Source organism: Schistocerca nitens, chromosome 5 (genome assembly GCF_023898315.1).
Source record: "Schistocerca nitens isolate TAMUIC-IGC-003100 chromosome 5, iqSchNite1.1, whole genome shotgun sequence".
Lineage (NCBI taxonomy): Eukaryota > Metazoa > Arthropoda > Insecta > Orthoptera > Acrididae > Schistocerca > Schistocerca nitens.
The window spans coordinates 407,511,540-407,522,536 of NC_064618.1; the positions used below are offsets into that span (position 1 = coordinate 407,511,540).

General features: G+C 44.5%; 1 non-coding gene across 1 annotated transcript; it reads left to right on the forward strand.

Moving 5' to 3' along the window:
• Nucleotides 1-5,635: 5,635 nt before the first annotated feature.
• Nucleotides 5,636-5,710, forward strand: Trnal-caa (transfer RNA leucine (anticodon CAA)). Its single transcript has one exon. It is a non-coding gene; the product is annotated as a tRNA-Leu (tRNA).
• Nucleotides 5,711-10,997: the final 5,287 nt, after the last annotated feature.

Consider the following 10,997-nt stretch of genomic DNA (forward strand, 5'->3'; position numbering starts at 1 on the left):
CCCATACAGATCAATAAGAACAGGTAGTTGTAATAACGTGACTTGACCACATCGTACAACAGGAAACAGAACAGAGAGAATCAAATATTAGGATTTGTGGTAGGATAAGTGATATGTATTTGTGTAGCATTGCAGACATTTTAGGAAAATATGGGCAAATAGTGTAGGAATACGAAGAAAATGTTTACAGTAAGCAATAGCATGTGTTTTCAGTAAATCATAAGGCTTAGTGTCTGTGGAAGAAACTGGAACCAGCTCTGCTGTTCCCCCATCCACAAGCCCTGTCCCTTTTCCGTCTTTTGTGGCGACGGGTACAAGACTTGGAAAAATCAGAAAATACAAAAGGAAACAGGAATACAGCAAAAACACTAGGGGCAATAGAGCACGTGTCACACTTGTTTACTGCGCACTAGTGGTCGCAGGTGAGTATAGACTGACAAGATAATTTCAGGAAGAATGTGTTCATAAAAGAAATATCTGTTGGGCCTGTGGATTCTGCTTTGTAGCTCCCTCTGTCTTAAGAGCAAGAGAACTTACTGGATCCTCATGTTTCATTCCACAGAAAAGGCGGATTACCAGATGCCAACTGTGTCCACATAGTCTCGTAATAATTTACAAAAATCATAACTTGGGATGTATTATTCACAGAGCACCGTAGTTCGTTATAAAAACCTTTAACAATTCTTAAAATTCCGGTACCCTATTCAAAATTCGTAGACCGTTAAGGTGATATTCTAGATTTGCCCATTTATGGGTCAGCATTGCAGCAGAATTGCAGCTTTTTTTTTGTGCACGAAGGGCAGCAGTGTCACTCACTGTTTTTGCTTACAAACTATCTAATCCTAACAAAAGAAGCCTAATGGGGCGAGATCGACAGAGTTCGGGGACCTTATGATGGGACTTTCTCAGGCAAAGCGTCATACAGCACGTACTGTACAATGAATTGACTTCCAGGGGCTATTTTACAATGCAGCTTGCACTGTATCAACACGTGCATGACACACAGGGGGACATTCACTTCTAGCAAATCTGTAACATACTGTCTAAGATTTTTGAACTACCGTACTATATCTACATCTACACAGATACTCCGCAAGCCACCGTAAGGCGCGTGGCGGAGGGTACCCTGTACCACTACTTGTCATTTCCCCTTCTGTTCCACTCGCAAATAGAGCGACGGAAAAACGACTGTCTGTACGACTCCGTATGAGCCGTAATTTCTCGTATTATCTTCGTGGTCCTTACGCGCAATATACGTTGGCGAGAGCAGAATCGTTCGGCAGTCAGCTTCAAATGCCGATTCGATAAATTTTCTCAATAGTGTTTCCCAAAAACAACGCCGCCTTCTCTCCAGGGATTCCCATTTGAGTTTCCGAAGCATATCCGTAACACTTAAGTTTTGTCCGAACCTACCGGTAACAAGTATAGCAGACCTCCTCTGAATTGCTTCGATGTCTTCCTTCAATCCGACCTGGTACGGATTCCAAAAGCTCGAGCAGTACTACAGAATAGTTCGCAGCGGTGTCCTATATTCCGTCTCCTTTACAGGTGAACCACTCTTTCCTAAAATTCTCCCAGTAAACCGAAGTCGATCATTTGCCTTCCCTATCACAGTTTTCACATGTTCGTTCCGCCTCATATCGCTTTACAATGTTTTTTTTTAGGAAATTTGTGGTAACTTCCTATGGAACTAACTGCTGAGGTCCCTAGGCTTACACACTACTTAATCTAATTTTAACTAACGCTGAGGACAACACACACACACATGCCCGAACCTCCGACGTGGGGAGCCGAACGAACCGTCGCAAGGCGTCTAAGACCGCGTGGTATCGTCGCGGCTGCAATATTATGTCCAGCTATTTAAATGACATGACTGTGTCAAGTTGGACACTACTAATACGAGGGTTACTCCAAAAGAAATATACACAATTTTTTTAAAATCCATCTTTTATTCTACATGTTTGAAAGTTGTACAGTGTGTAGATAGATCCTTTAGGAACAATATTTTCATTTCTCTACATAATTTCCATCCTTCTCAACTGCCTTACGCCACCTTGGAACCAGCGCCTGTATACCTGCATGGTAAAATTCTAGACCAACCTGTTGGAGCCACTGTTTGGCAATGTGTACAAGAGAGTCATCATCTCCAAACCTTGTCCAACGAAGAGAGTCTTACAGTTTCCCAAAGATATGATAGTCACATGGAGCCAGGTCAGGACTGTAAGGCGGGTGTTTCAGTGTTGTCCATCCGAGTTTTGTGACCGCTTCCATGGTTTTTTTACTGACATGTGGCCGTGCATTGTCGTGCAACAGCAAAACATCCTGCTTTTTCCGATGTGGTCGAACACATCTCAGTCGAGCTTGAAGTTTCTTCAGTTTCGTCACATATGCATCAGAATATATGGTGGTTCCACTTGGAATGATGCCCACAAGGAAAAGTCCTTCGGAATCGAAAAAAGACCGTAGCCATAACCTTTTCAACAGAAGGTATGGTAAGAACACAAGAGAATCCCCCAGGCTGTGGCTAAGCCATGTCTCCGCAATATTCTTTCTTTCAGGAGTGCTAGTTCTGCAAGGTTCGCAGGAGAGCTTCTGTAAAGTTTGGAAGGTAGGAGACGAGGTACTGGCCAGAGATAAATTCTGCCGAAATTTTTACAAAGGTACGGACGGTGTTTAGAAAGGATGGATTGCATGCAACCGGTGGTGGAGTGTTCGTCGCTGTTAGTAGTAATTTATCCTGTAGTGAAGTAGAAGTGGATAGTTACTGTGAATTATTATGGGTGGAGGTTACACTCAACAACCGAGCTAGGTTATTAATTGGCTCCTTTTACCGACCTCCCGACTCAGCAGCATTAGTGGCAGAACAACTGAGAGAAAATTTGGAATACATTTCACATAAATTTTCTCAGCTTGTTATAGTCTTAGGTGGAGATTTCAATTTACCAGATATAGACTGGGACACTCAGATGTTTAGGACGGGTGGTAGGGACAGAGCATCGAGTGACATTATACTGAGTGCACTATCCGAAAATTACCTCGAGCAATTAAACAGAGAACCGACTCGTGGAGGTAACATCTTGGACCTACTGATAACAAACAGACCCGAACTTTTCGACTCTGTAAGTGCAGAACAGGGGATCAGTGATCACAAGGCCGTTGCAGCATCCCTGAATATGGAAGTTAATAGAAATATAAAAAAAAGGAAGGAAGGTTTATCTGTTTGAAAGAGTAATAGAAGGCAGATTTCAGACTACCTAACAGATCAAAACGAAAATTTCTGTTCCGACACTGACAATGTTGAGTGATAATGGAAAAAGTTGAAGGCAATCGTAAAATGCGTTTTAGACAGGTACGTGCCGAGTAAAACTGTGAGGGACGGGAAAAACCCACCGTGGTACAACAACAAAGTTAGGAAACTACTGCGAAAGCAAAGAGAGCTTCACTCCAAGTTTAAACGCAGCCAAAACCTCTCAGACAAACAGAAGCTAAACGATGTCAAAGTTAGCGTAAGGAGGGCTATGCGTGAAGCGTTCAGTGAATTCGAAAGTAAAATTCTATGTACCGACTTGACAGAAAATCCTAGGAAGTTCTGGTCTGACGTTAAATCAGTAAGTGGCTCGAAACAGCATATCCAAACACTCCGGGATGATGATGGCATTGAAACAGAGGATGACACGTGTAAAGCTGAAATACTAAAAACCTTTTACCAAAGCTGTTTCACAGAGGAAGACCGCACTGCAGTTCCTTCTCTAAATCATCGCACAAACGAAAAAATGGCTGACATCGAAATAAGTGTCCAAGGAATAGAAAAGCAACTGGAATCACTCAACAGAGGAAAGTCCACTGGACCTGACGGGATACCAATTCGATTCTACACAGAGTACGCGAAAGAACTTGCCCCCCTTCTAACAGCCGTGTACCGCAAGTCTCTAGAGGAACGGAGGGTTCCAAATGATTGGAAAAGAGTACAGGTAGTCCCAGTCTTCAAGAAGGGTCGTCGAGCAGATGCGCAAAACTATAGACCTATATCTCCGACTTCGATCTGTTGTAGAATTTTGGAACATGTTTTTTGCTCGAGTATCATGTCGTTTTTGGAAACCCGGAATCTACTATATAGGAATCAACATGGATTCCGGAAACAGCGATCGTGTGAGACCCAACTCGCTTTATTTGTTCATGAGACCCAGAAAATATTAGATACAGGCTCCCAGGTAGATGCTATTTTTCTTGACTTCCGGAAGGCGTTCGATACAGTTCCGCACTGTCGCCTGATGAACAAAGTAAGAGCCTACGGAATATCAGACCAGCTGTGTGGCTGGATTGAAGAGTGTTTAGCAAACAGAACACAGCATGTTATTATCAATGGAGAGACGTCTACAGACGTTAAAATAACCTCTGGCGTGCCACAGGGGAGTGTTATGGGACCATTGCTTTTCACAATATATGTAAATGACCTAGTAGATAGTGTCGGAAGTTCCATGCGGCTTTTCGCGGATGATGCTATAGTATACAGAGAAGTTGCAGCATTAGAAAATTGTTGCGAAATGCAGGAAGATCTGCAGCGGATAGGCACTTGGTGCAGGGAGTGGAAACTGTCCCTTAACATAGACAAATGTAATGTATTGCGAATACATAGAAAGAAGGATCCTTTATTGTATGATAGCGGAACAAACACTGGTAGCAGTTACTTCTGTAAAATATCTGGGAGTATGTGTGCGGAACGATTTGAAGTGGAATGATCATATAAAATTAATTGTTGGTAAGGCGGGTACCAGGTTGAGATTCATTGGGAGAGTGCCTAGAATATGTAGTCCATCAACAAAGGAGGTGGCTTACAAAACACTCGTTCGACCTATACTTGAGTATTGCTCATCAGTGTGGGATCCGTACCAGATCGGGTTGACGGAGGAGATAGAGAAGATCCAAAGAAGAGCGGCGCGTTTCGTCACAGGGTTATTTGGTAACCGTGATAGCGTTACGGAGATGTTTAGCAAACTCAAGTGGCAGACTCTGCAAGAGAGGCGCTCTGCATCGCAGTGTAGCTTGCTCGCCAGGTTTCGAGAGGGTGCGTTTCTGGATGAGGTATCGAATATATTGCTTCCCCCTACTTATACCTCCCGAGGAGATCACGAATGTAAAATTAGAGAGATTAGAGCGCGCACGGAGGCTTTCAGACAGTCGTTCTTCCCTCGAACCATACGCGACTGGAACAGGAAAGGGAGGTAATGACAGTGGCACGTAAAGTGTCCTCCGCCACACACCGTTGGGTGGCTTGCGGAGTATAAATGTAGATGTAGATGTAGAAGTAAAGCTGTGAGTAACGGGCGTGAGTCGTGCTTCGGTAGCTCAGTTGGTAGAGCACTTGCCCGCGAAAGGCAAAGGTCCCGAGTTCGAGTCTCGGTCGGGCACACAGTTTTAATCTGCCAGGAAGTTTCATATCAGCGCACACTCCGCTGCAGAGTGAAAATCTCATTCTGGAAACATCCCCTAGGCTGTGGCTAAGCCATGTCTCCGCAATATTCTTTCTTTCGGGAGTGCTAGTTCTGCAGGGTTCGCAGGAGAGCTTCTGTAGAGTTCGGAAGGTAGGAGACGAGGTACTGGCAGAAGTAAAGCTGTGAGTACCGGGCATGAGTCGTGCTTCGGTAGCTCAGTTGGTAGAGCACTTGCCCGCAAAAGGCAAAGGTCCCGAGTTCGAGTCTCGGTCGGGCACACAGTTTTAATCTGCCAGGAAGTTTCTTATCAGCGCACACTCCGCTGCAGAGTGAAAATCTCATTCTAGAAGGTATGGTTTTGAATGTTTTTCTTGGGTGAATTTGCATGATGCCACTCTATTGATTGCCCCTTCGTTTCTGGTGAAATATGATGGAGCCATGTTTCATTACCTGTCACAATACTTCCAAGAAATTCATCTCCACCATTCTCGTACTGTTCAAAAAGTTCGCTGCATACCGTTTTTCTTGTTTCTTTGTGAGTCACTGTCAACATCCTGGGAACCCACCTGGCACAAACCTTTCTTTTAATGCCAACACTTTCAGTATTCTGCAAACATTTTCCTCCCCTATCCCAACGTAGCGTGACAATTCGTTCACTGTGATGCGTCTGTCAGCAGTCACCAATTCGTTAACTCTCTGCACTTTGTCTGGAGAGTGTGCAGTACGAGGCCTGCCGCTACGCGGACAATCCTCAATATTGCCGTGCCCGCTTTTATCACGTAGCCTGCTTCCCCACCGACTAACTGTATCGCAATCGACAGCAGCCTCTCCATATACCTTTTCCAACCTCTTGTGGATGTTTCCCACTGTCTCGTTTTCACAGCACAGGAATTCTATGACAGGACGTTGCTTCTGACGAACGTCAAGTGTAGAAGCCATCTTGAAGACATGCTGTGGCGGCGCCACTCACGGGAACAGGTTGAACTAAGTTTGAAAACAAGAGAGAAGGATGTATCTACACACTGTAAAACTTTCACACACGCAGAATGAAAACTGTATTTTTACAAAAATAGTGTGCATTTCTTTTGGAGCGACCCTCGTACTTTATTTGATGCTGCTGAGCAACAGCCACACAATAATTTTTAAAGGAACACACCGCTGTTTGACTGTACAGTTTATTTAATTACGAAAAATGGTTCAAAAGGTTCAAATGGCTCGAAGCACCATGGGACTTAACATCTGAGGTCATCAGTCCGCTGGACAGGACTTCTTAAACCTAACTAACCTAAGGAAATCACACACATCCATGCCCGAGGCAGGACTCGAACCTGCGATCGTGGCAGCAGCGCGGTTCCGGACTGAAGTGCCTAGAACCGCTCGGCCACAGCGGCCGGCATTTAATTACGATCCAGGTTTCGGCTTTTCATGACATTTTCAAGTGATTTAGTTTATGTCATTATCATATGTCGCAAGATATCAAGCTCAGTTTTGCCCATAAATTACGAAAAATTCCACTTGCCCCAAATATCCGCTATCTGCGACTTCAGTGGTGACAAGCGGGTGCTCATTGGGGAGCAGGGTGGAGGACTGTTGTGTTTTCTGATGAAAGCTGTTTCTATCTCGGGGTTAGTGGCGCTGTGTGCTGTTCAGGAGGAGGCCAGTTGAGGACCTCCACCCAACCTGTCTCTAGACAGCCTGGACTCACACCTGTTGCTATTGTGTGGGTTGAAAATCCTTGTGGTAACAGGAGCACTCTCGTGGTTATCCCACGTGCCCTGACTGCAAATTTTCACGATCAGTCTGGTGATTCGACCTGTTTTGCTGTCATTCATAACAACATTCCACGGGATTTTTTTCCAATAGCGTAACGGTCACCCAAATATTGCAGTAAACCATCATATTCTACAAAATATGGACAGGTTGCCATGGCTTGCTTGATCACCAGTTCTGTCTCCAAAAGAGAACATATGGATTACCGTCGGACAACTCCAGCGACATGCAGAAACAGCATTACCCTTCCCTGTATTTACCGACCAAATGCAACAGGCATGAAACTCCATCCCACAAATTGACGTCCGGCACCTGTACATTCTATGCATGCATGTTTACACCTTCGCAAGCAACACTCTGGCGGCGACACGGGTTGGTAATGTGCCACTCTTTTTCATTTATAATGGCTTACGCGCCCTTACATTAACATGTGATCTTCCAATGTTAGTCACTTAACTCTTTTACCTAGACAAATATTTTCCCGAAATATTATTACCCTACATCAGCTATTTTTTGGTATCCCGATTTTTTCCCGTCAGTGTGTACAGTTCCAAAGCATCCTATTGATGTTAGGACTGCTATAAGCGTGTCAACAAACAGTACAAAAAGTTACTGCCTTAGTATTTCAAGTTGAGACGCGGTGCTAAACCCGCAGGTCAGGACAGGTAGTTTAAGTTGTGGAAAGGGGCCTAAATAAGCGACTGTCAAGTACACTTGAACTTACAACCTTTTATTTGATCAAACACTACAAGAGCGAATAAAACTAAAAAAAAAAAAAAACACACTGCTTTAGTTTTGGAACTTAATTAGCGGCTGAATGCTCCGTACAATCTCATGCATTAAGGGCAAGACCACTTTAATTTAAAAAAGGCTGAAAGCCAATAAGTTAAAGCTCAACAAAAACCAGAAATTTAAAAGGCAAAGCCTTATCTTAAAACATTTCCACAATTAGGCTGAAGGCCCAAAGTATCGCCGGCCGGAGTGGCCGAGCGGTTCTAGGCGCTACAGTCTGGAACCACGCGACCGCTACGGTCGCAGGTTCGAGTCCTGCTTCGGGCATGGGTGTGTGTGTTGTGCTTAGGTTAGTCAGGTTTAAGTACTTCTAAGTTCTAGGGGACTGATGCCCTCAGAAGTTAAGTCCCATAATGCTCAGAGCCATTTTGAACCCAAAGAATCTGACACTTTAACAGCAAACAACTTAAATTCAAAATCGGCTGAAGGCTCAATAACACTATTTTTAAAAATCCAAAGGCCTTACGTAAAACAGTTCTTACGTGAAGGCCCAAACCATCTGACGCCTTAAGGGCAAAACAACCTTCATCTAAAATGCTGCTAGAAGCCATACAAGTACAAACAACAAGAACAAACAAGAAAAGGCAGTACACCCAAGGGCGCTCAGAAGTTCCGAGGGTCGTCCTGGAATTTAAACACTAACGCTCACTTAGGTGAGACAGGCAGTTGGTCCAACCATTGTCGATCCAACGACAACCGAACTGACAGACAGTCAACAGACCCACCGACAAGCTAACTTCCGCTTCACCGGACTAGCACACAACAGGGAGCTCAATGGAACAACGTAGAAAGTATTGGCGCCCACAACCAACTATACATTGAGCTGTCGAACTACACACCATGTTGGACAGCGACAACACGATGAGGAAAATACACTGGCTGAATTTACGTCAACGGCCAGGGCAGGTAACCGGAACGTCAATGGCCACAAGGCAGAAGATTCCGCTGCTGCACTTCAATTCAAAATAACCAAGTACAGTTAAACTCCACCGGAGGCTGGCTAAAGTTTGCCAACTTTAAAACACATGTTGATGCTCGCAGAAATGTCCCAACAGCCGACTACGAACTCCAAACGACACAATTTGAACGGTCGTGACTTGCTGGTAGCTTAAGTCAAAAATTAACTTTCATATCCAGGATCGGTGAGCCATGAAACTCGTAGCAATGGGAACAGCACCACACACTCCGACACCGCACAGAGGCCGCCAGCGGGCCCGGCCAAACAACGCGCCGTGGAGATTTCCTCGCTGCTCCACGCCAACTGACCAACTGCCAGGCCCAGAAACAGTGAAAATATACGTCGGCCGTTGAGACGACCAACCGAACGACCAACCAACGGTCGTCCCGCTCCAATCTCCCTCCGTCGGACAGCCCACGAGTGTCGCCAGCGGTCGGCGAGCACCGGCTGTCAGCGCCTCATCGCACTCCGTCCCCGACTTCACTGCTGCTGCGTCCCGACTGCACTGCTGGTCTCTCCCGAACTAACTTCCAGACACACGACGACCTGGAAATACTATCGGTCGCTCCAGAGATGGTACGACAGTGCACTTATCGATACGCGCTGCTGCTGCCGCTCACGGGAAACTAAGGCAGGAAGTTAGTGACGTCAGTAAATGGAATAAGAAAACGAGGCCGCAGCACCGTAATAGAAGGTGACAAACAATAAATGAGATAAACGCGAGCCGTGCACGGCTCAAAAGTGACCCTTTTGCCAACTTTTTTTATTGACTCTTTGAACCACAGATCACCCGAATGGTATCGTTACCCATTTCGACTTCTTAGTGAGTCGTGTCAGATGCTACAAGAAGAGGGTGAAATGACACCCACCTAAAAGTGTGATCTACTAGCGGTAAACTGAACCGCGCTGGTCCCAACTACAGTCTCGCTTTTTGTGTTATTTGACAGCTAATCGCTAAGTAGCCGAAATCGACTATGAAAAATCTCACGTGATGCACAAATGTGTAGTTTAAAAAAAGTAACTGAATTGGAAATTGAGATCTGGAAGCTCTGTCAAGTTATTTAATACTATTGTAATTTATGGCTGGTTACTGACTTGAATTTGTTTTTATATCGTTAAACATCGATTGGCTTCGGGGCTTCCCACTTGGGTTCTGACGTTGTACCCTAATCTTCGTTCCATTTAGGATTTAATGTCTTCTCGACAACATGATTAGTACAGTCGGAGGATTAGCCCAGTTGTACGAGGATGAGGAAGGACTGTGCCTTATCTCTAAGAATCCGTCCCGGCAATCGCTTGGAATAATTCATGGAAACGATTCACAAAAGGGAATGTAATATATGAGTCCATTCCTCTAAGGACTCGTCCTGCGTTTTCTGGCATGCTCCACACTTCTATAAAATTTATGAGTATGGAATATAAAACACCACTGACTTCGCAGAATTTAAGCAGACTGATGTTTCCTGCTGAAACAAGATGCTGGCAGTTAATATCAACTTCAGAATGCAGGAAGCAAGCGTGAAGTAGATAAATCATAAAGAATACCACTTATTGCTAACTATAGAGAGTTAAATTCCCCGTGTAACAAACTGAAAAGAAAAAAAAGAAGAGATAAAGTGCGAAGAAGTTTCTTGCTGGACAAAAGGTAATCTCAATACGAGAACAGTACCGCTGAGCATACAACACTACATCTGGATAGGAGTTAACATGTTTTCAAACACAACTAGAAGCTATGAAAGCAGAAGAAATGTGCCTTAAAAGTACTTAATCATCTGACTGCAGCACAACAAGAATCTCTATTATACATCTCCTGGAATGCAATATTACTTAAAGTATGTTTAGTATTTCTGCTGGAGTGTGAGATTAGGGTTGTTTTTGACTACATGTGTTGCTAAAAGCTGCGTTTACTCAACGTCTTTGCAGTATTAGTTCTGAGTTTCGGGCATTGCCGCTCGTCATCTGCACCTAGAGAATATGTGTGAGGGCACATACATGACGCATTTTAATACCCGTTACATGTATGTGCTCCATCCGCAGACGATGGG